Genomic DNA, 25,197 nt, shown 5'->3' on the forward strand with positions numbered 1-25,197 from the left:
CTGCTAATTAGGAGCAGCGCGGTTACGGAAAGCGCGTTACTGGTGCAAATTTAGCAGTAGCGCGTGATGTTTAAACCGCGCTGCTACAAAAATCCACCGACAGTACACAACGACCTAAGTTTACCATTAGTGCGGCGTCAGGAAGCGCGCTGCTGCTAATGCCATAGTAGTAGCGCTCTTTTTAGTCATGTCGCTGCTGCTAATTTTGAAATTGTCCACACGGTTGGCCCGTTTAGCAGTAGCGCGTGATAGGAAAGCGCTCTGCTGCTACGCTCTTAGCAGCAGTGCACTTTTGCTCCCGCGCTACTGCTAAGACGTAGCACCCACCACCTTTTTCCACCTCCCCCTCCCCATCTCCTCTCCTCCCTTTCCCCTACCTCCCACATCCTCCCTCTCTCACTCTTCTTCTTCCTCAATACTTCTCCCCCCATTACTCTCCCTCTTCTACCTACCTTTCTCTCTCTTCATTAATCCTAGCTATAACTACACCACCTCCATTAATGCATCTCCTTTCTCTTTTTCCTTCCCCCTCCACTAATTGAAGTTGTCTCCTCCCAAATTAGGTAGCTAGGTAGATGTAGCATTTAGTTAAGTGACCTATTTGCCCCTAACTAGATCTATCTTTGTCAAGAAGATTTGTGCACTTTTGATCTCCCTACAACATCATCTCCACCGTGAGCTCGATCTCGAGATAGAGGTGATTAAAATTTCATGCTTTTGCAAAATGGAAATATGTTTATGTGTGTGTGATATGTTTATGGAAATTTTGTGTGTGGCATGAGTTGACGCCAAATTGTGCTTTTGAGTTGCCTATGTTTTGCCGAAATGTCCATTTATTTCCGTTTCGGCGAATTCCGGGCAAACTCTAGATCTATATATGTCCTATTTTTAAGGAAGGTCATGCCGAATTTTTGTATGACTTTGATGAACGCACGCATTTTTATAATCAATTTGTTTATTATTACCGTGCAGAGTTGACGATGGTCAGTGGAACGATGGTGGACAGGTGGTTGCGGTCGGCGGTGCAGGACATGAAGGAAAATAACCTGACAAAGGTTTTATGTCTGTGTCGAAAATGCAAAGGAATAGTTTGGCTCGACCCCCATGACGATGGTCGTGTCGAAGCGCACCTGCTCATGACTGGTTTCATGGATGGCTATACTCGGTGGATAATTGAAGATGAGGATGACGATGTTGAGGATGCTGACGGGGCAGGCAATGATGACACGGGGCAAGATGAAGAGATGATCGATAATGGCGGCGGGGAAGAGGCCGGACATGGCGGCGGAGAAGAGGCCGGACATGGCGGCGGAGAGAACGAGATGGACTCCACGCAACAGAGTTCGTTGGTACTAAGTTCAATCGTGCGGGACCCTCATGTTCAAGCATTGCTTCACAAGGAGACGAGTACTGAGAGAGCTGCTTCTAGAGAGGAGGCTAAGCTGGAGCAACTGGTGGTAGACTCGAACAATCCATTGTATGATGGTTGCAATCCTGAGGTGACCCGCTTGAGTTTCACGCTCCAACTCCTAAAGACGAAGGCTAAAAACAAATGGACCGACACTAGCCTCGATGAGCATCTCAAGTACCTAAAGGATGTTCTTCCCGCGGGTAATCTATGTCCTAGTAGTGTTGATGAGGCCAAGAAGATTGTGTGCCCTCTTGATCTGCCACACGTTAGATACCATGCATGCATCAACGATTGCATAATTTATCGGAAGGAGCACGCGGAAAAAACAAGTTTTCCGGTGTGCAATGCTTCTCGATACAATAAGGCTGGGAAGAAATGTCCCCAGAAAGTGGTATGGTACTTACTGATCACTCCCCGTCTCCAGAGGTATTTTGTAGATCCCAAGGAAGCAAAGCTAATGCGCTGGCACGCGGAGAGGAAGAAGCCCGACGATGGAGATGATCCGAAGCTGAGACAAGTCAAGGATGGAAGACAGTGGAGAGCGTTGAACAACTTCTATCGGTATTTTGTATGTGATGCAAGGAACATCGTGCTCGGCGCGTGTACCGATGGCATGAATCCGTTTGGCAATCCGAACACCAACCATAGCACATGGCCCGTGTTTGTATGGATGTACAACCTCCCCCCTGGTTGTGCATGAAATCGAAGTACATTCACATGAGCATGCTTATTCAAGGGCCGAAACAACCAGGAAATAATATTAATTTGTATCTGGGGCTACTTCAAGAGGAGTTAGACACGTTATGGAAAACACCGGCCAAGACATGGGACGCCAGCAAAGGCGAGTATTTCAACATGAGAGCCGCGCTGATCACGATAGTGTAGGACTATCTCGGTTACGGATATGTGGCAGGCCAGGTGTGCCATGGATATTGCGGATGCACGCGGTGCATGGATGATACGACGTCTCAGCAGCTAACGTCAAGGAAAGATGGCGGGTCTGGGAAAATCATGTACATGGGGCATCGAAGATGGCTCGAACAGGACGACCCGTGGAGAAACCGTGGAGATCTATTCAATGGTCACGCTGAGCATCGAGGACCTCCACGTAAGCGGAGCGGTGCCGAAATCGATGAGCTGTTGAAAAACTTGAAGGAGTGCCCCGCGTCGGGAAAGACAATGAGAAAGGCGCCGGAGCCGCTGCTGAAGGTATGGATGACGAGGTCTGTGTTCTGGGACTTGGAGTACTAGCACAAACTCGATACACCTCATTGCCTTGATCAAATGCATATCTGTAAGAATGTCCTAGAGAGCTTGCTCGCAACACTGATGAACATGCCGGATAAGACCAAGGATGGGCCGAAGGCAAGAAAAGACTTGCAAAGATTTGAAAATCAGGGAAGATCTGCACATGCCGCCCCATAAAATGTTAGATGAGACAGATACGGAGACAGAGGCACGGGAGAAGAAGGGCAAGAAAATAAAGAAAGGGGATTATTGCCCCCCTTCTTGCTTCACCTTAAGTCAGGCTGAGATCCATCAATTCTTTAAGTGCCTTACCGGAGTCAAAGTTAGTTCCGGTTACTGTGGCAAGATAAGCAGATATCTAGACACAGACAAGAAAAGGTTCAGCGGGATGAAGTCCCATGACTGTCATGTGATGATGACGCAGATACTACCTGTTGCCCTTAGAGGAATAATGGAAAAGCACGTCCGTGACACGCTTATTGGTCTCTGCAACTTTTTTGATGTCATCTCTCAAAAGTCGATCAGTGTGAAGCAACTCTGAAGGCAACAGGAAGAGATCGTTGTGATACTGAATGAGCTTGAGATCTACTTCCCGCCCGCGTTCTTTGACATCATGGTGCATCTCTGTGTCCATATTGTGGATGACATAATAGACCTGGGGCCGTCATTCCTGCACAACATGATGCCATTTGAGAGGATGAATGGGATCATCAAAGTATTCGTTCATAACATGTCCCGTCCGGATGGAAGCATCGTCCAGGGCTATTTGACACAAGAGTGCATCTCTTTCTGTGAGAATTTTCTATATGGCGCAGACCAGCCGCCTACTGTTAGTGTTGGTTTGCCCATTAACAAGCATAATGGGAGGCTCGAAGGAGAAGGTCACTGCAACGGTCGCAGGGAATTGCACGTGGCATACTCAGATCGATGCAGCGACTTTGACAGAGCAAACTTGGTAGTGCTACAACATCTAGACGAGGTAGATCCTTTTGTGGCACTGCACAAAGAAATTATCGCAAAGAAGTATCGTGACCGGGGGGTATGCAAGACAGACGCCGAAGTTACTAGAGAGCACAACTCCACTTTCCCGCATTGGTTCAAAGAGCATATTATTTCTAATCCCCCGGAGGAAGGCTCTAAGGATGGATTGCTCATATACGCCTTAGCACATGGACCCTCGCCCAACCTCGTAACCTATCAGGCATATGATATCAACGGATACACGTTCTACACGAAGGCCAAAGATATGGACAGTAATGATCAGAACTCAGGGGTGACGATGGAATGCATGACCGGCAGCGACAACGGCGCAACTGAACGATTTTACGGAAGGGTCGAGGAGATTTGGGAGCTTAACTACTCTGGACTGCACAACACGATGATGTTCTGTGTCAGATGGGCTAAGAATGTCGAAAGAGAAAACCGGATTTTCACTACCATGACTATACCCGACGCCAAGAGAGCTATCGTGAACGCTATCGCAAAAAACGAGCCATGGGTACATGCTAAGCACGTGACACAATGCTTCTTCATAACCGACCCATGCAATCCCAGTCGTGTTGTCGTGAGGAGAGGCAAAAGGAACATCATTGGAATGGATGGAGTCGCCAACGAGGAACACTATGATCAGTACGGCAACCCAATGAGGGAAGATGACGATGATGATGAAGTATACGTCAAAAGAAGAATCAATACTACATTACCTAAGAAAAATCGTACTCCATGGAAAAGGCAAAGTCACAATGAGGGGCTCAATTATTCTTCGACGAACAAGAAGGGAAAGAAGCTGACTCAAAAACGAAAACGTCAGCGCTGAGGAATCGGTCAAATGATGTAATATATATATATATATATGTTCCTATTTTGTATACACACTTAGCCATTATTATGCATGGGTCCAATGATGTAATATATATGTTCCTATTTTGCATACATATTTAACCGTCAAATGATGCAATATATATCGCCTTCCCTTCGTTCACTGCTCTCAGAAAAAAAAGTGAGAAAAAGAAAGGAAAAGAAAAAGGGAAACTGGTTATAGCAGTAGCGCTTTACTGAAAAAGAGCTACAGCTAGTCAAGGTAGCAGTAGCGGTTTCTGTATAAAACCGCTATAGCTGCCTTTAATAGTAGTAGCACATTTTGTCTAAACGCGCTACTGCTACGTCCACTTAACCCAAAATTCTCACTCTCCCTGCTTCAACCCGCCTCTTCTCCCCCAAATCCCCACTCTCTTCCCCCCGTCGCGCCGCCGCGCCCGACCCGGCCCCGGCGCTCGCCCCCGACCCAGGCGCTCGCCCCCGGCACCGGCGCTCGCCCCCGACCCCAGTGCGCTCGCCCCCGACCCGTCGGCCCTCGCCTCCCTCCTCTGCTTCCTCCCCTCCCAACCTCGGCCGTTCGGGCCTGCCTCCTCGCCCCTGCACCCTCTGTAAACCACCCCCCTCTCTCTCTGCTAGCTAGGGTTCTTCGGTTAATTTACTTAGGTTTTAGTTATGTTAATTAGGTTATCTATTTAGTTATGAATTTAGATAGGTTTCAAAATTAGCTGAATTTATATGCAAATTTGAACTGGACATGTGATATGCGGATATGTCATGTTTTGGACATGTCATGTTTTGGTAAATGATCCGAGTGGCCTATGTTACGCCGGAATGTTGATTCATTTCCGTTCCGGTGAATTTCAGGCGCTTGATATGTCCATTTTTTTAGCAAAGGTCATGCCGAAATTTCCCGTGAAAAAAGGCATGATTTGTGCTACATAGTTGGCATATCGAGTGTTGGCACATAGATTTCTTTTTTATGTCATTTCTCATTTATTCATACTTTTAGAAATAAATGAGGACACTTAATCATAGGAAACATGTCGGGGAAGGTACCGGCGAGGAAGATACCAGCGGGGAAGGTACCAGCGCCGATGCTGCTACCGAAAAGAGGAAGCATAAGAAGTAGAGGATACGAAAACCTAACAAACTAGGGATTGGACGACTTGTGATCACAAAGATGGCACCTAGCAAGTTTGAGCCGTTAGAGCCGGAAGAACCTCGCAAGTGCTATGGGAACCAAGTAGGATGCATCCTACGGGAATGCGCGAGCATCAATGACGATGACTTAAGGAGTAAAGAACATTTGACGCAGTTGCTCCTAACGAAGTTGCACAACAGATTCAAGTTCCCCGACCGGGATGATAACATAGAACAACCGTGGGATGATCCGAAGATGAAAAAGATTAACAATCACGCCATGTGAATGTTCAGCAATGATTTGGCCTCCTGGAAAGGGAGGCTGAAACAAGCTATTGAGGCTGAGGAACCCCTGTCCAAGATTCTGGAGGAAAATCTGACACTTACGGAAGAGGAGTTCAAAAGTTCAAGGACACTTGCGCTACCGAGCACGCCAAGGCTAAGGCTGCGAAATTCAAGAGCCTTCAGCAAAGGAACACGGGGAAGCATCGCCTTGGAAGCCGTGGCTACCTCGGTAAAAGGCCCATATGGGATAAGGAGGACGCGGAATGTGAAGCCGCGGGTCTCCCAGACCCCTTCGCAAAGTTCACCAACCCCTTGGAGCGTGACTTCATCAGGGCCTGCTACAAGTGGGACAAGGATAAAAAGTTTTTTACACAGACCAGATCACGAGGAAATTGATTAGACTACTGGAGAAGCAACACTAGCTTGCAGCCGATAGCCCTACTTCTCCGATAAGGCCCAAGTGGGACACCCCTCTCAACCGGGCCTTGAACGAACTTAAGGGACTCCCTTTGGGCCAGCGGCCGCAATATGGTCGTGGCACGGCGCTGGAGATGGCGCCATGTGGAAGGTGTTTTACAACGAGGGCCCGGAGGCCAAGAAGCAGAAAAAGAAGTTTAGTCAGGCGGACATCGACGCGAAGGTGAAGCTTGCGGTCGAGAAAAAAGCAGCTGAGGATGCGAAAAAAGCAGCCGAGGACAAATATGAGTTGCTACAGCAGGCAGTCAATGAAACTGTAACTGCCTGCGGAAATGATTTCGCTACTAACTTTGTTCCAGTTATCATCAACTGGACGAAGGAAAATCCAGACAAGATGGTACATGATTTCCCATTGCCCAGTTTCGTCGGGAGCAACTCCATGAACAACAACACCATCGCACCATCACTTTCCCACGCAACCGGGCCTCCTCTCACAGCCGCTCCCGCTCATAGCAGCCCATCCTCAGTCTCTGGCGCTCGTGGGCCTTCGTCTTTGGCTGAGCTCGACGCCATCATGGTAATTCCATTTTTGTTGCATTTTGGATGTTTTACGCCACAGACATGTGTTTGCAGGTGAAAGAAACCCCGTGCACCATACTCTACTTGATCAAAGGCCAGAAGGTGGACGTGGGAAAGGGGATGATAATGGACCCCTTGCAACCCACGTTCCACAACCAGCCGATCCCCGCTGGGCACTTTAGGGTTAGCTTGTCCAGTGTGAAATCGGGGCACGAGGATTTGCCTCCTCCAGTACAGCATGTGGGAGCGGACGACGAGACCCCGCCGTGGATTGGAAGCTGCAAGGGTTGGGTGCTGCTATGGCCGAAGAATCTTATTCGTCTGGATCCGGCCGAGAGCACACCAATAACCACACATCAACAAGCATGTGCGGAGACCACCACCCCGCCTATGCAATTACCAGCTCCTGTAGTGCCGGGTGAGAGTGGCGGACGACATGATGAAGGGGGTGCAATAGTACTTGCTGATGTAATTTGTCCTGTAGAACAGAGAATGGATGATGAGACGGAGGTCGACCCTATGGATTTCCTTAATACAAACGTGTATGACTATGACATAGAATTGATGAGTCAACCATATGACGAATCGGGCTATCAGCTTGCTAATGAGGATATGGATGATATGCCCGGGCAGGAAGGTCGTAGCAGGGATTGCAAAAAGTCTCTCTTCATGAAATCCTCACAGGACACGCCTGAAGATGCCGCCTCAACACGGGCTCAACTAGCCGGGCGCGAGGGTCGTACAGTAGTTAGCTCGGGGACACTGGGGCAGGGGTTAAGGAAGGGTCTAGAAGGTGTGCCCAAGAAAAAGGAGAGAAAATGATCGGGGAAGATAGCTGCCTCCAAACAAGCTAGAGCACATAGCAGCCAGACGATGCATTCTGAAGAGCTTGTACCCGTGAAAGGTGCGGCCATGTTCCATCTCACGGGCGAGCCGATGCTACCGCCGAAACCGCTGGAGGCACTATCAGGGGATCTTAGGAGACTGCACGACCATGTGCTGTCGACTGAGAAAAGCCTACTAGCCTCAAAGGATCCAGGATATCCGACATACGTGGCTCGTGTTCCTGAGGGGAAGTGCTACATCGAGACACGGCCCGCGGAGGTGTTCTTCCTGTGGTTTGACCATATCTTTGAGATGTTTCTGACAAGGCGGCTCGATTTTACAATCGTCCGCCTTTTTGCGCTACATATGAGCTCCGTCATGAAGAGTGAAGAAGTCTCGCAAATCTGTGTGGCGGATCCGTACTACATGCACGAGTCTTTCTTGAGTCTCGGCGACTTTGAGCATGAAACTGCTAAGGAGTACCTCCAAAACTTCATGGTACAGAATAAGGACCGGGAAATTGTCCTCGTGCCTTGTCATCCAAAGTAAGTCAGTTCTGGACAACCCTTTCGTACATTTCAATCATTCCTTCTCTCTCATATGGGGAATAATTTGAGGTGTCTTTTCCCCGCAGCAACGGGCGCACCTTCCTTATCGTTCTTTACCCGCAAGTCTCCCACGCCGTGTATTTTGACCCTTCTAGAGACTACGAGAAAAAAGACTACACCCACATAATGAATATTCTAGATGATGCTCTCCAAGGCTTCAGCATTAGAGGTGGCCACATGCAGATCAGGAAACAAAGGAACAAGAAGATGGGTTTCACGCATAAAATTAACTTCTCCTGCATCCATGTCCCAAAACCAAGCAAGAAGGATGGATTCTACATCGTCCATCTCATGATTCAGTTCAACACGGATCACCAAAAGCTTCGCATGAAAAGCAGAAATGATGATCATATCGACAAGTGGCTAGAATCTCATGGAGAAGCGGATTATAAACTTAGAGATGACTTCTTTCGCATCCAAAGCGACATTGCGACAATCATCATGAAAAAAGTCGTCGATGAGAAGGGGATGTTCCACCACGGCCCTATATCGTGAACTGACGTCCAAACTCGCATAGGCATGCAACGTCTAGACCTCACGTCGTTCAAGAAGCTAGGGTCCATCCTCGATGATATGGAAGGATGGAACTTCTAGTGATTTATGATGCCGATGATGATGATATGTGTCGGTTGAACTTGTATATGTTTTGTAGCGATGAAACTTTGTGATGTCCACGGTCCCTGCCGAACTTGCATAACGCTACTTTGTTAGTTTGCGTACGATGACCTGCATACATCTAGTTAATTAATTTGCATACTGAATGCTGCATCTAGTTGCTAACCCTTTCTTTTTCGGTGTTTCTCTAGTATATTTTGTTGCATATATATGATTGTACATCCTCTTCATGAACATGCATCTCTAACAGGTACCTAGTTTCTTGATGGCGAGATGGAAGTGCTATGTCGTGTACAAAGGGAAGGTTCCGGGGGTGTACAACGAGTGGCATGAGTGTCAGGCGCAAGTGAATGGGATCTCGGGCGCCAGCCATAAAGGCTTCAAAAGCAGACAAGATGGAGAAGCTAGTTACTTGAGGTTCACGCTAGCGCGAGAGAGGACTCGTAACCGCCACATCATGTACTGCATAGTTCCGCTCTCACTCATAGTGATAGCTCTTCTCGCGTATACCTTTGTTTAGATGGATGACGTTGTAGTTGCAAGTATTCGAGACTTGCATGTATCGCTATTTTCGAGATGATGATAAGATACCACTTTGTGTTCGATGATGATTATGATGAGACTATTTGTATGTATATGCTATGATTACATTTGTGGTCTCGCATGCATTTGTATGTGTATCATGATGACATTTGTATGTGCTAAAGATTCTGCTATAAAGCCTGTTCAAATACAAAAACAAATATGCCCAAAAAACAAAAAACTACTAAAATTAGCAGTAGCGAGTGGAGAAAAGTTAGCAGCAGCGCGGTAGTAGCAGTAGCACGCACAGGAGAAGCGCGCTATAGCTATTAGCAGTAGCGAGCTTCCATTAAGCGCGCTGCTGCTACACTTGTGTAGCAGTAGCGCTAGTGAGCACGCGCTACTCCTACGTGTTAGCTGTAGCGCCTTATTAGTAGCGCCGGTGCCCGCGCTACAGATACTCCTAAAACCCGCGGTGCTGCTAGCCTTTTCCCTAGTGGTGGTTGGATGTAAATCCAATGGCTAACAATGTCAGAATCATTTGTTGACAAAGTTGACAACGACTTGCATTGGCTTCGACCTATTGGCCCACATTTCAGCCTCCACAAATGTGGCACGTATTCAACCCATTTTTTCAGAATTTACAGTTTTTTTGCGGGGTAGAATTTAAGGTCAATTTGATCTTTTCTTTGAATTACTGTCCATTAGCTAGGCTGGGTGAATAAATAATGTAGCGTCCATGCGGCCCATTTATGTTTTTCTTAAAAAATTACAGGCCATTTGCACTTTCTTGAAATACACGATTTTGCTGGGCTGATTCTAATTATAATGTTGGGGTGGGCGCATCAATGTTATCAAAAAATAAATAGGGTCTAAGCATTTTGTTATATATATATATATGTAAATAATAATTGATCTATTATTACATTGGTCCTTAAATCTTACCAAGCTATTGTACACAATCACCAGGATTTTCGTTGCCAAAAAAATCCAAGATTTTATTGTTAAGAAATTATTTTTATAAGTTAATAAGTTGTGGGATATTGTTTTCTTACATATGTAAGTATCTGTTAAATATATGATGACAATAACAATAAAGTATAATAACATATAAAATAATTTAAATATATATAATATAGTTAGAAGGGAAACATAAGTTGGACCAGGCGTTCCTATTCTTATATAGAAAAATAGAACAGACCTCTGCGTTTTCTTCAAAAAAACATAAATTGGGCTGCCGATGTTTCAGGAAATATAAAACCTCGAATGTGTGAGTAGTTTACCACAGACCTTCAGGTCCATAGTTATTATCTAGATGGCTTGTTGCCTCTCTTTGGATCTCAATACAAAGTTCACCTCGGTTCTCTTGGAGATCTGTTCGATGTAATTCTTTTTGCGGTGTGTTTGTCGAGATCCAATGAATTGTGGGTTTATGATCAAGATTATCTACGAACATTATTTGATTCTTCTTTGAATTCTTTTATGTATGATTTAATATCTTGGCAAGTCTCTTCAATTATCAGTTTGGTTCGGCCAAATAGATTGATCTTTCTTGCAATGGGAGAAGTGCTTAGCTTTGGGTTCAGTCTTGCCGTGCCCTTTCCCAGTGACAACACAATACAAAAAAAGACACATCCGTGACATTTTGGGCCGAACAAAATTTTTTCTGTCATACTTATGACACTTCTATGACGATAATTGTGACAAAACCCGGTATCATCATAGATGTGGTGGGATCCTACTTCTATGACAAAACAATCATGACAGAAAATGTGCTTTTTGTCCTGGGCGGGCTGGAGACGCATCTGCATGACATTCTTTGGGCCGTCCATGATGGAAAAAAACCATGGTAGAAGCCAGGGCGAGGAAAATATTGGGGTGTTCCCGGTTACGGTGGGTGCTCGGGGCCGAGCGATGCGTGTTTCTATCATACACGCACGCATGTGGGTGCGAGGCGTTGGGATCTAACTGAACCCGAGTGAGGCATTCGCCTACTGAGCCCGAGCAATTGCAATGCAGGCTACGCGTTACTGAACCCGAGCAATCGATCGATGGCTGTTAACTGAACCCGATCGAGCGGTTCCTTCACTACTGCTGCTAACTGAAGTCGATCGATACTGCCTATGGATGAACAGTGAGCGTTGTTGGGGGGTTTGGATGAACAGTTCCCGGTGGGGTGGATGAACAGGACCCCATGGTGTTGCGTCTGGATGAACAGGACCCCGATCGATCGAGCCGGTTGGGACTAGATGAACAGGACCCCGTGTAGGGCTGGATGAACAGGACCACCCCGTGGAGGCCTGGATGAACATTAGATGGTGGAGGGCTGGATGAACAGTAGCCCATGGAGGGGTGGTTGAACAGGACCCTGTGGGGAGAGAGCTGGTTGAACAGTAGCCGGTGGAGTAGCGCGCGGTGGAAGCTGGATGAACAGGAGCCCGTGGATGAACAGTCGCAGGTGGAGGCTGGAGGAGGTCGACAATGGATGAACAGTAGCCCGTGGAGGCTAGAGGGGGTCGACAGTGGAGATGAACAGTATCCCGTGGAGTCCCGTCTTGCGGTACACCACACCCCTCCCGATGAACAGGACCCCCGTTTCGACCGTAGCGCTCCAACACAAGTCCGTTTCCTCCGTTTTGTGGTACGCCACACCCCTCCCGATGAACAGGACCCCCGTTTCCGCCGTAGGAGGTCCGTTTCCTCCGTTTTGCGGTATGCCAGACCCCTCCCGATTAACAGGATCCGGTTTCGACCGTGGCCGGTCGAACACAAGTCCGTTTCCTCCGTTCTGCGGTACGCCAGGCCTCGTTTCCATTGGTTGTTCCGTCCAAGCCCCCCCCGATGAACACGATGACGCATTCCGTTCGGACCTAGCCGGTTGGCTCCCCATGACCACGATGACGACGATGTTTCTCCATGCCGACCCAGCCATGTACACGAGCCCTGGCCGTACTTATGCGTGAGTAGGCGTTCGAGACCCTGCCCGTATGTACGTATGTGGCCGTATTTTCTTTCTTGCACACTGTCCGTTGTACATACGTGTACATGCTACGTGCACGCCTCTACTACGACACGTGCGCGCCTCTACATGGACCAGTATGTATGTACACGTTCGCGACCAGAATGACAACGCTACGTACGCTTCGACCGGGTGGGTCCCGACTGTCAGGCACATCCTTGCGTGCGAAGATGTAGCTGGTGGGTCCCAGCAGTCAGGGGGGCGAATCATTTTTTTGCCCGGACGCACTTCCTTGCATGCGAAGATGTCGCTGGTAGGTCCCAGCAGTCAGGGGGAAATGTTTTTTTTCGGGAAATACGGTTGCCCGTCCGGTTTGTCCCTGCTGTTAGGTGGAGGAATTATTATTCTCCACGTAATAAGGAGCACTTCCTTGATGCGGTCGTGGACCCAGCTGTCAGCCTCTCCATGTACAGTCCACGTCCGATGGAAGCCATTCCTTGACCACGTTGACCACGCCGCACCGAGAGCACCAGGGCGGTGGACAACGGCGAGGCATAGGAAGGGGACGACGCAGAGCCGGGGAAGACGTGGCAGTGGATGCCCACGCGTAGAGGAGTATGAGGGTTCACTAGTTCACTACGGTGTGAGGCTTCCATCGCCGCAGAATAACGAGGGGTGTGGGTGAGTAGAGGGATGGCCTGGCCAGTGGTGGGAGTAGTATGGGGCGGTGAGGCCTCCGCGGCATCGCAGCCAGCCACGGGAGGCAGGAGCACGAGGCATGACCGACGTTGGTTTGGGCGGCTGGAGCAAGAAGACCAGAGGCTGAAGAAGCGCTACAGCCGTTGGATGGACATTGTATGGTCACTGGAGCTAGAATCGTTCATATTCACTAAACTGACAAAGCCCTCCGTCCCCGTCAACTTAGTTGCCCGACAAGTCAGCCTCCCACTATTGTGGGTCCCAGCTAGCAGGGGGTATTCATTTTTGTGTGTGTAATAAGGAGGCACTTCCTTGCGTGCGAATATATAGCTGGTGGGTCCGACCTGTCAGCGGTGGGAACGTTTTTTCGCGAAATAAAGAGGCTCTTCTGGTGGGTCCCAGATGTCAGGTGGAGGAATCATTATTTTGCGCGTAATAAGGAGGCATTTCCTTGCGTGCGGCCGTGGACCCAGCTGTCAGCCTCTCCATGCAGTCTACTTCCGATGGTGTCGTTCGTTGACCACATTGACCACTCCGCGTCGAGCGCATCCAAGGTGGTGGACGACGACGAGTCCCCTATTGGAAATATGCCCTAGAGGCAATAATAAATTGGTTATTATTATATTTCCTTGTTCATGATAATTGTTTATTATCCATGCTAGAATTGTATTGATAGGAAACTCAGATACATGTATGGATACATAGACAACACCATGTCCCTAGTAAGCCTCTAGTTGACTAGCTCGTTGATCAATAGATGGTTACAGTTTCCTGACCATGGACATTGGATGTCGTTGATAATGGGATCACATCATTAGGAGAATGATGTAATGTACAAGACCCAATCCTAAGCCTAGCACAATGATCGTGTAGTTCGTATGCTAAAGCTTTTCTAATGTCAAGTATCATTTCCCTAGACCATGAGATTGTGCAACTCCAGGATACCGTAGGAGTGCTTTGGGTGTGCCAAACGTCACAACGTAACTGGGTGGCTATAAAGGTACACTACAGGTATCTCCGAAAGTGTCTGTTGGGTTGGCACGAATCGAGACTGGGATTTGTCACTCCGTGTAAACAGAGAGGTATCTCTGGGCCCACTCGGTAGGACATCATCATAATGTGCACAATGTGACCAAGGAGTTGATCATGGGATGATGTGTTATGGAACGAGTAAAGAGACTTGTCGGTAACGAGATTGAACAAGGTATCAGGATACCGACGATCCAATCTCGGGCAAGTATCATAGCGATAGACAAAGGGAATTGTATACGGGATTGATTGAATCCTTGACATCGTGGTTCATCCGATTAGATCATCGTGGAACATGTGGGAGCCAACATGGGTATCCAGATCCCGTTGTTAGTTATTGACCGGAGAGTTGTCTCGGCCATGTCTGCATGACTCCCGAGCCCGTAGGGTCTACATACTTAAGGTTCGATGACGCTAGGGTTATAGGGAAAGTATGTACGCGGTAACCGAATGTTGTTTGGAGTCTCGGATGAGATCCCGGACGTCACAAGGAGTTCCGGAATGGTCCGGAGGTAAAGATTGGTATATAGGAAGTATGGTTTTGTCCACCGGAAGTGTTCCGGGCATCACCGGTAGTGTACCGGGACCACCGGAGGGGTCCGGGGGTCCACCGGGAGGGGCCACGGGCCCCGGAGTCATACATGGGCCAATAGTGGGAAGGGACCAGCCCCTAAGTGGGCTGGGGCGCCTCCCACCAAGGCCCAAGGCACCTCCTAGAGGGGAGGGGGCAAACCCTAGGGCAGATGGGCCTTAAGGCCCACCCTAGGTGCGTCCCCTCTCTCTCCCCCCTTGGCCGCAACCCTAGATGGGTTTTGGGGCTGCCGCCGCCCCTAGGGAGGGAACCCTAGATGGGGGCGCAGCCCCTCCCCTTCCCCTATATATACTTGAGGTATTGGGGGTTGCAAGACACACGAGATCATCTCCCTCTTGGCACAGCCCTACCTCTCTCCCTCCTCGTCTCTCATAGTGCTTGGAGAAGCCCTGCTGGAGTTCCACGCTCCTCCACCACCACCACGCCATTGTGCTGCTGCTGGACGGAATCTTCCCCAACCTCTGCTTCTCCCCTTGCTAGATCAAGGCGTAGGAGACATCACTGGGTTGCATGTGTGTTGAACGCGGAGGCGCCGTGGTTCGGCGCTTAGATCGGAATCAACCGCGATCTGAATCGCTACGAGTACGACTCCTTCATCCGCGTTCTTGCAACTCTTCCGCTTAGCGATCTACAAGGGTATGTAGACGCACTCTCCTTCCCCTCGTTGCTAGATTACTCCATAGATTGATCTTGGTGATGCGTAGAAAATTTTAAATTTCTGCTACGATCCCCAACAGTGGTATCAGAGCCAGGTTTATGCGTAGTTTCTATGCACGAGTAGAACACAAGTTGTTGTGGGCATCGATTTTGTCAATTTACTTGTCGTTACTAGTCTTATCTTGATTCGGCGGCATCGTGGGATGAAGCGGCCCAGACCAACCTTACACGTACTCTTATGTGAGACTGGTTCCACCGACTGACATGCACTAGTTGCATAAGGTGGCTAGCGGGTGTCTGTCTCTCCCACTTTAGTCGGATCGGATTCGATGAAAAGGGTCCTTATGAAGGGTAGAAATTGGCATATCACGTTGTGGTTTTGGCGTAGGTAAGAAACGTTCTTGCTAGAAACCTATAGCGGCCACGTAAAAACTTGCAACAACAAGTAGAGGACGTCTAACTTGTTTTTGCAGCATGTGCCGTGTGATGTGATATGGCCAAAAGGATGTGATGAATGATATATGTGATGTATGAGATTGGTCATGTTCTTGTAATAGGAATCACGACTTGCATGTCGATGAGTATGACAACCGGCAGGAGCCATAGGAGTTGTCTTAATTTATTTATGACCTGCGTGTCAACATAAACGTCATGTAATTACTTTACTTTATTGCTAAAGCGTTAGCCATAGTAGTAGAAGTAATAGATGACGAGACAACTTCAAGAAGACATGATGATGGAGATCATGATGATGGAGATCATGGTGTCATGCCGGTGACAACGATGATCATGGAGCCCCGAAGATGGAGATCAAAAGGAGCAAAATGATATTGGCCATATCATGTCACTATTTGATTGCATGTGATGTTTATCATGTTTTACATCTTATTTGCTTAGAATGACAGTAGCTTAAATAAGATGATCCCTCACTAAAATTTCAAGAAAAGTGTTCCCCCTAACTGTGCACTGTTGCGAAGGTTCGTTGTTTCGAAGCACCACGTGATGATCGGGTGTGATAGATTCTAACATTCGAATACAACGGGTGTTGACGAGCCTAGCATGTACAGAAATGGCCTCGGAACACATGCGAAACACTTAGGTTGACTTGACGAGCCTAGCATGTACAGACATAGCCTCGGAACACGGAAGACCGAAAGGTCGAACGTGAGTCGTATAGAAGATACGATCAACATGAGATGTTCACCGTTGATGACTAGTCCGTCTCACGTGATGATCGGACACGGCCTAGTCGATTTGGATCATGTTTCACTTAGATGACTAGAGGGATGTCTATCTGAGTGGGAGTTCATTAAATAATTTGATTAGATGAACTCAATTATCATGAACATAGTCTAAATTGTCTTTGCAAATATATTGTAGATAAATAGCTCCCTGTTTCAATACATTCCTAGAGAAAGATTAAGTTGAAAGATATTGTAAGCAATGATGCGGACTAGGTTCGTAGTCCGAGGAGTGTCCTCACTGCTACACAGAAGGCTTACGTCTTTGATGCACCGCTCGATGTGCAAACCCCTACAACATCGTCTGTGGATGTTGTGAACACTTGTGTCACACCCTAGCTAGTTCAAGCATTAGAGTGTGCATCATGTTTAAATTTCTCTTAAATTTGAAATGGGGAAGGCAGAAACCCCCAACACCCCCTGGAAACAACTAGGGTTTACTAAAATTATTTTCAATGAACCTGAAATGCCCTTCTAAAAAGTTCACCCTCTTTGTCTTGGGTTAAAACCTCTGGCAAAATTGGTGCACATTTTTCTAGGTCAACAGAAGGTCATTGAACTAAATCATAAGTATTTGAATTTGGGCATTTAAATGCTATAAAATCATTTAAATGCCCAAATAATTCTGGAAATAAATGTTTGTTGTTGGAAATAATCTAAACAGAGCCCACAATTATTTTCAGGATTTTTGGAAACGTTTTAGTATTTTAATTAAAGCCCAACAGTTGCAGTTAAATAGAAAAACATAAACAAATTAGAAAAAAAGAGAGGGAGGGAAGCTACCTGGGCCTTACCTGTGCTGGCCCAGCCCACCTGGCTCGGCCCAGCCTACTGGCCCTGCCAGTCGTCGTCCTCCTCGCGCCAGAAGGACGCAGAACGCGTGGTCGGCGCCCGCGGCCACACGCCGGCCACCTCCTGCTTTCCGCCGACGCCTGGAGACGCCTAGGGGTGCCACGCGACCCCCACGTTCCCCACTCATCCTCGCTCACTCTCCCCTCGTCTCCCTCACTCTCTCCCGCGATGCCCGAGCGCGTTCCTCGCCGCCGTTCGCCGTAGACGACGCCAGAGCCACCCCTTCGCCCCTCCGACAAGCCAAATTGCTCCGCCGTGACGCCCTCGCCCTCCCCACCGAGCCACGCATCGCCGGAGGCCCTGCATCGCCGCTATCGCGTCGTCTTCAACCTCGGTACCCGCCGGACGCCGTTCACCGATTCGCCTCGCTCCGGTCGCCCCCGAGCCCACTAAGCTGCTCATTAACCTCCCTGTGAGCTCCGCCACATTTCCCCTCTTCTTTCCCACGCGTTTGCACCCTCTAGGCCATACTTCCACCATGGCCGAAGCTCGTCTCCGCTCGAGCTCGTCACCGGCGTCGCTCCGGCGACCATTTGGTCCTCCCGTGCTATGCAACGAGCTTGCCGCATCGCGTAGTGCCTCGCTAGCACTTCAGTTTCCGTGTTTGCACGCCGCAGCCCACTCCCCGCACATGGTAGAACTCCGGCCGCCGCCTTGGAGCTCGCCTCGTCGTCTCCGACCACCGTAGGCCTGGCCTCCACCACCACTAGATGCGCGACTGCAAGAGCTCTCCAACGAGCCCAAGAACGGCCTTGCGCCAGCTTTATATATGAAATCATAGAAAATCATAGAAAATCATAGAAAATCAACCGTAGCTCCAAATGCAAAGATTTATATATGAAAAATGATCAGAAAAATTCAATCTATCCATCTATAAAGGTTTCATGCATGACAAAACAAGTTTACCTTGCTGTTTAAGCAGAATAAGGAAATGCACTATTAAGGCCATGTTTAATGAGCTAATATTTGAATCTTTGATTCAAATGAGTTCATTCCTTTCTATTATAACTTGCATTAGGCCAAGACACATTCATATTGTAGCATGCATCATATTGTTGCATATCGTCATTGTGTTGATTTTGTGTTCCGATGTTGTTCTTCGTGGTAGGTTCTGCCTCGAGGATATTTCACGAGTATCCAACTTGAAAAGGGCAGTATCCCCACTACCACTCCATCAGGCAAGCATCATTCCGATACAAACCCATGTTCTCGCTTCTGCTCTTGTTTACTGCATTAAGACAACGCGTTTCAGTCTGCTGTGTGCTACGATAGTTGAACCCTTATCCTCTGCATGACCTGTCATTGCCACAGTAACTAGATGAAACCCACTAGCATGTGTAGGAGTTGATTGAGCCACGTATGTGATTCCTACCTTGCTATGCCTGCTATGCTTAGAGTTGTGTCAGGTCTGGTTCATCTGGGTGATGGGCTAGAGTGAAATGCTTATGTCGGTAATGTGAGGGATGTGTTGAATATGTTTTGGTAAAGGTATCGATGAGGGGCCATGTAGGAGTACATGGTGGGTTGTTTCATTGAGGCCGTCCCTAAGAACTGAGATTTGTATGTGTGACTTAAGATGCAGTTACTACCGTACATTGGGCCCGAAACCAATGGACCCTCTCGGCTTCTTAATCACCTTAGTACTCTGTCCAGGAGTTGCAAATAGTTTCTGGTGTTTGTAGGATATGTGTTGGCGGCCGTGCGTAGCGCTGACCCTAGGGGTGGGCTATGTTGCGGTAGATACACCGTGGCTGGGTATGCCGGGCGCCCGTTTGGCGTCTCGGGACCCTGTTCACATCGTTCGGGGCCGTATGTGGAAACCTCGGCCGGAATCCCTGCGGATGGAACCTGGATAGGCGATAAACCTGGACTAGAGACTTAAGTGTTTAGGTAGGCCGTGGCCGACACCCTCGCTGGGCTTCCGCTTGAAGGTTGCCGAGTACATGTCGTGTAAGCGGCAGTAAGTGGTGAAAGCGTGTATGAAGAAGTACACCCCTGTAGGGTATAAAACTATTCGAATAGCTGCGTCCGTGGTAAAGGAGTACTTGGTTGCCTATACAGTTCATAGACAAGTTAATGGATACTACTAAAAGACTCAAGATAAGTGTGAGTACCGAGGATGGCCCTCTCGTAGGATGACGATGGAGGATCCCCGGTGGAGTATTGTGTTGGTGAGTAGTGGACTCGTGTGCGAAAACTATTTTACTGGTGAAGTTCCGTAGGATAGCTTAGCCAAGAGTCAAAGCTGGCTTGCTGCATTAACCCCACCACCTTCTTGAGAATAAGCATGTATAGTAGGTTCTGATGTAAGACTTGCTGAGTACCTTTGTACTCATGTTTGCTTGATTACTGTTTTCATACGAGAACACCGCCCCCTCCAATGGGTCCTACGAAGACCTTGACGTCGACGAGTGACTAGCCACCCAGGTGGTGATCCTGGCCATGGAGTGCCCTATGTAGATAGACAGTCTTCGAGAAGCCTTCTTTCTTTCTAGAGTCTGTACTCAGACTAGTTGCTTCCGCATGTGCTTGTATGATTGTATGACTTGAGTGTCGGGTCATGTGACCCCTATCTGTATGAACATGTTATGTATGGCTCTCTGGAGCCTTTAAATAAAGTACTTAAGTTGTAAAGTTTTGTTGTGATGCCATGTTGTATGTACTAATATCGGGCATATTGTGTGTATGATTGAAATGCTTGGTATGAGTGGGATCTGACAATCTAGTTGTTTATCCTTGGCAGCCTTTCTTATGGGGAAATGTAGTCTAGTGTTCCTCGAGCCATAGTAGTCCGCTACAGCCCGGTTCACCGGAGTCCTGCTAGCCCAGCACTACTGCTCAGGACACTTGACTGGCTGGCATGTGTTTCACTTCGTTCCTATGTCTGTCCCTTTGGGGAAATGTCACGCGGTGATATCCGGAGTCCTGCCTAGACTGCTACAGCCCGGGTTCCCCGGAGTCCTGTTAGCCCAGTGCTACAGCCCGGAATCACTCGCTGATGACCGACATGCTCGATGTGATTCATGTATGCCTGTCTCCATAGGCCTGTGCTGCTTTGGGTTCACGACTAGCCTTGTCGGCTCGGGTTCTCTATCATATGGATGCTAGCGACACTATCATATACGTGAGCCAAAAGGCGCAAACGGTCCCGGGCCATCGTAAGGCGACACCCGTGGGATACCATGCGTGAGGCCGCAAAGTGATATGAGTTGTTACCGGCTAGATCGATGTGGCTTGGAATCGGGGTCCTGACAGCGTTGGTATCAGAGCCGGACTGCCTGTAGGTTCGTTGAGCCAAACTGGTCGATGTCGAGTCTAGAAATGCTTTAGTTATTTGTAGGGGAATTGATTGTGGGAGGGAACGTAAGGCTCTTTTACTCCTTTACCCTATGTCTCTGATCTGAGTCATTCTCTTCTCATTCAACGTGGGTTAAGGATTAGGCTCTCTTCTTCTATCAGGTTCATGTGTTACTAATCCGTAATAGCTTATAGGATTGTTGTTACAAGTCCCGGTTCAGTTTCTACTATTCTTAGTATGTTGCTAATTGGATCATAACCTTGATATGATGATGTTGAGTGGTATTGCGAATTGTTGTGGATGTCTCAAATCTTTTTCTGAGCATTTACAGCTGTTATGCTGTCCAATTTTCCCTAGAAATTCTGATGTCTTTGCATTGTAGTTGTGCTTTCAGATGGCCACTCGTGTTCAAAACCAAGTGGTTCGCCTGACCCGGTGCCTCGACATGCCCGGTCATACTGCTATGTTAGTCCGGGTAATGATCGAGACGGGCTACCGTTGGTATCCCGAATACACCGTCGAAGAGCAGTTCCGCGACTTTAATCAAAGCCATCAGTGCTGAGACGGGCCAGACTGATTATGACGCTTCACGCAAGCACTCCCGTGATTTTGGCTCTTCATCCGGCTCTGGAACTCAGAAGCGCCGGGTGTGGATTCCAAGCACGGCACTGCCACCCAGGTTCATCCCGAGGCTATCCTTTGAGGCGCCTCGTCCCAACCAGCAATTTGCACCGCCCAAGCCCTATGGTGGCCCCGCTGCTAATGCTGCTCCACGCCCCAATGTGGTGACATGCTTTAAGTGTGGAGAGCCGGGTCACTAAAATCAAGAGTGTCCCCAGAACAACAACCCCATTCAGACTGGAAAGTCCGTTGGCCGTGGTAAGCCCGCGAGAAAGACATTCTACGCCACGCCGGTCACCACTGCCCGTGGCCATGTCAACTATGTTTCAGCCGAGGAGGCTCATGAGGATCCCAACGTCGTCCTTGGTACGCTCCTTGTTAACTGCCATCCGGCATCTGTTCTTTTCGATACTGGAGCATCTCATTCATTCATATCCGAGAACTATGCTCGATTGCACAACACGACATTCTGTGACATGCCCACTACCATGGAAATTCAAACTCCTGGCTCTAGATGGAAAACTTCTAGAGTAAGCCATGGGAATGAAATTCTTGTCGATAGACTTGTCTTCCTTGCATCCTTAATAGCTCTCAAGTCCTCGGACATAAACATCATCTTGGGTATGGACTGGATGTCAGCTCATTATTCTAAGATCGATTGTGCCACTAGAACCGTTCAACTTACTCACCCATCGGGCAAGACAGTCAATGTATTAACTCGAGTGGCCAAGCGCCAGCTTTACTCCTTAAATGCCAACCCCCTTCCAGACCTTGAGGATGTTCCGGTAGTCCGAGACTTTCCGGATGTCTTTCCAGAAGAACTGCCAGGTGTTCCACCTGACAGGGATGTCGAGTTTGTGATAGACCTTGTTCCAGGAACCGTTCCAATTTCTAGAAGACCCTACAAGATGGCACCCTTAGAACTAGCCGAGCTTAAGAACCAACTCGATGAGTCCTTGAAAAAGGGTTTCATCCTTCCTAGTTCCTCTCCTTGGGCTTGCCCTATCCTCTTCGTTAAGAAGAAGGATGGAACGGATCGAATGGTTGTGGACTACCGCCCTGTCAACCTGGTCACCATCAAGAACAAATACCCGCTTCCCAGGATTAACGATCTGTATGATCAGCTCGCTGGATCCTCAGTCTTTTCCAAGATGGATTTGAGGTTGGGCTACCATCAAATCAAAATCAGAAACAGGGACATTCCCAAAACGTCCTTTGTTACTCGTTATGGCCAATACGAATACACCATGATGTCCTTTGGTTTAACCAATGCCCCAGCCACCTTCTCCCGGTTAATGAACTTGGTTTTCATGGAGTACCTGGACAAATTTGTCCTAGTATACCTCGATGACATACTCATCTAATCCAAGAATGAAGAGGAACATGCTGAACATCTAAGGCTGGTATTGATGAAACTTCGAGAGCATCGCCTTTATGCCAAATTCTCCAAGTGTGAATTTTGGTTGCCAGAAGTGACCTATCTAGGCCATGTAATCTCTGGCAAGGGTATTGCTATCAATCCCGAGCGAGTTCAAGCCGTCCTTGATTGGACTCCACCTGAGACGGTTAAGCAAGTTCGGAGCTTCCTTAGCTTAGCGAGCTATTGCCGCCGCTTCGTCGAGAATTTCTCCAAGGTTGCTAAACCTCTAACTGAACTCCTCAATAAAGATAAAAAGTTCGAGTGGACTCCACAGTGCGAGTTCAGTTTTCAGGAACTGAAAAGACGCCTGACATCTGCTCCCGTACTGGTACCACCAGATTTCTCCAAGGACTTTATTATCTATTGCGACGCCTCGCGACAAGGACTAGGTTGCATACTCATGCAAGATCGTCAGGTAATTGCCTATGCCTCACGGCAATTACACCCACATGAGGAAAATTATCCCACACATGATCTAGAGCTTGCAGCTGTAGTCCATGCACTTAAAACTTGGCGACATTACCTTCTCGGTAATCGTTGCGAGATCTTCACCGATCACCAAAGTTTGAAATATATCTTCACCCAACCAGATTTGATCTCAGGCAAAGACGTTGGGTTGAGTTGATCTCGGATTACGACTTAGGAATAACTTACACCCCGGGCAAAGCCAATGTCATGGCTGATGCGCTAAGCCGTAATTCCTATTGTAACAACCTGATGTTATAACAAAGTCAACCATTTCTCCATGAGGAATTTCGTAAGCTAAATCTTCACATTGTTCCTCAAGGATTCCTATCCACCCTGGTGGCGAAACCTACCCTTACGGATCAGATCATCAAGGCATAGAAGGTAGATCCAGGAATCTCCCGTATTAAGAGAAACATTAAGAAAGGAGTTGCGAATTGTTTCTCCATTGATGATCAAGGTGTCGTATACTTTGGGAATCGCCTAGTGGTTCCAAAGGCACGAAACCTGAGGCGGCTGATCCTTAAGGAAGCTCATGAATCCCCTCTCACCATTCATCCCGGTAGTACTAAAATGTATCAAGACCTACGCCAGAGGTTTTGGTGGACTAGGATGAAGAGAGAAATCGCTCAATACATTGCTAATTGCGACGTTTGTCATCGTGTTAAAGCAGAGCATCAACGGCCTGCTGGCACCCTTCAACCTTTGGCTATTCCCGAGTGGAAATGGGATAAAATCAGTATGGATTTCATCACTGGGTTTCCCGGGACCAAGAGAGGGAATAATGCCATCTTCGTCGTGATCGACCGTCTTTCCAAAGTAGCCCATTTCCTACCTGTTCGTGAGAGTATCACCGCTAGCCAGCTAGCTGATTTATACATCTCCCGAATAGTGTCTCTTCATGGTGTTCCATTGGAAATTAACTCAGACCGTGGAAGTCTCTTCACCTCTCGATTTTGGGAAAGTTTCCAAAATGCTATGGGAACTCGTCTCTCCTTTAGCACCGCCTTCCATCCTCAATCAAGTGGTCAAGTGGAACGAGTCAATCAAATTCTGGAAGATATGCTCCGAGCTTCTGTCATCTCGTTCGGAATGAGTTGAGAGAAATGCCTTCCATTCGCAGAGTTTGCTTATAACAATAGTTATCAAGCCAGCTTAGTCAAGGCTCCTTTCGAAGTTCTCTATGGACGAAAATGTTGAACGCCTCTTAACTGGTCAGAAACCGAGGAAAGATAACTCTTTGGCCCGGATATGATTCAGGAAGCAGAAGAGCAGGTTCGCGTAATTCGTGAGAAATTGAAAACAGCCCAATCTCGTCAAAAGAGTCAATATGATCGTAAACATAAGCCTATGACCTATGAAGTCGACGAGAAGGCTTACCTTCGGGTTACTCCGTTAAAGGGAACCCATCGTTTCGGTATCAAAGGCAAATTGGCCCCTTGTTACATTGGACCCTTTCGCATTCTTGCCAAACGAGGAGAAGTTGCCTACCAATTGGAACTACCTCTGCATCTTTCCAGAGTTCACGATGTCTTCCACGTTTCACAACTCAGGCGTTGCTTTGCGGATCCTATCCGTGGAGTGGACCACGAAACGCTTGATCTACAAGATAACCTCTCCTATCGGGAATATCCCGTTCGTATCCTTGATCAGGCCGAGCGTACCACTCGACGTCAAAATATCAAGTTTCTCAAGGTTCAATGGTCACACCATTCCGAGAAAGAAGCCACTTGGGAAAGGGAGGATCGTCTTCGACTCGAGTATCCCACCTTCTTTCCAGAGGATCCTAAATCTCGGGACGAAATTCTTTTGAGTGGGGGTGAGTTGTCACACCCTAGCTAGTTCAAGCATTAGAGTGTGCATCATGTTTAAATTTCTCTTAAATTTGAAATGGGG

The sequence above is a fragment of the Triticum urartu genome, chromosome 1 (assembly GCF_003073215.2).
Source record: "Triticum urartu cultivar G1812 chromosome 1, Tu2.1, whole genome shotgun sequence".
Lineage (NCBI taxonomy): Eukaryota > Viridiplantae > Streptophyta > Magnoliopsida > Poales > Poaceae > Triticum > Triticum urartu.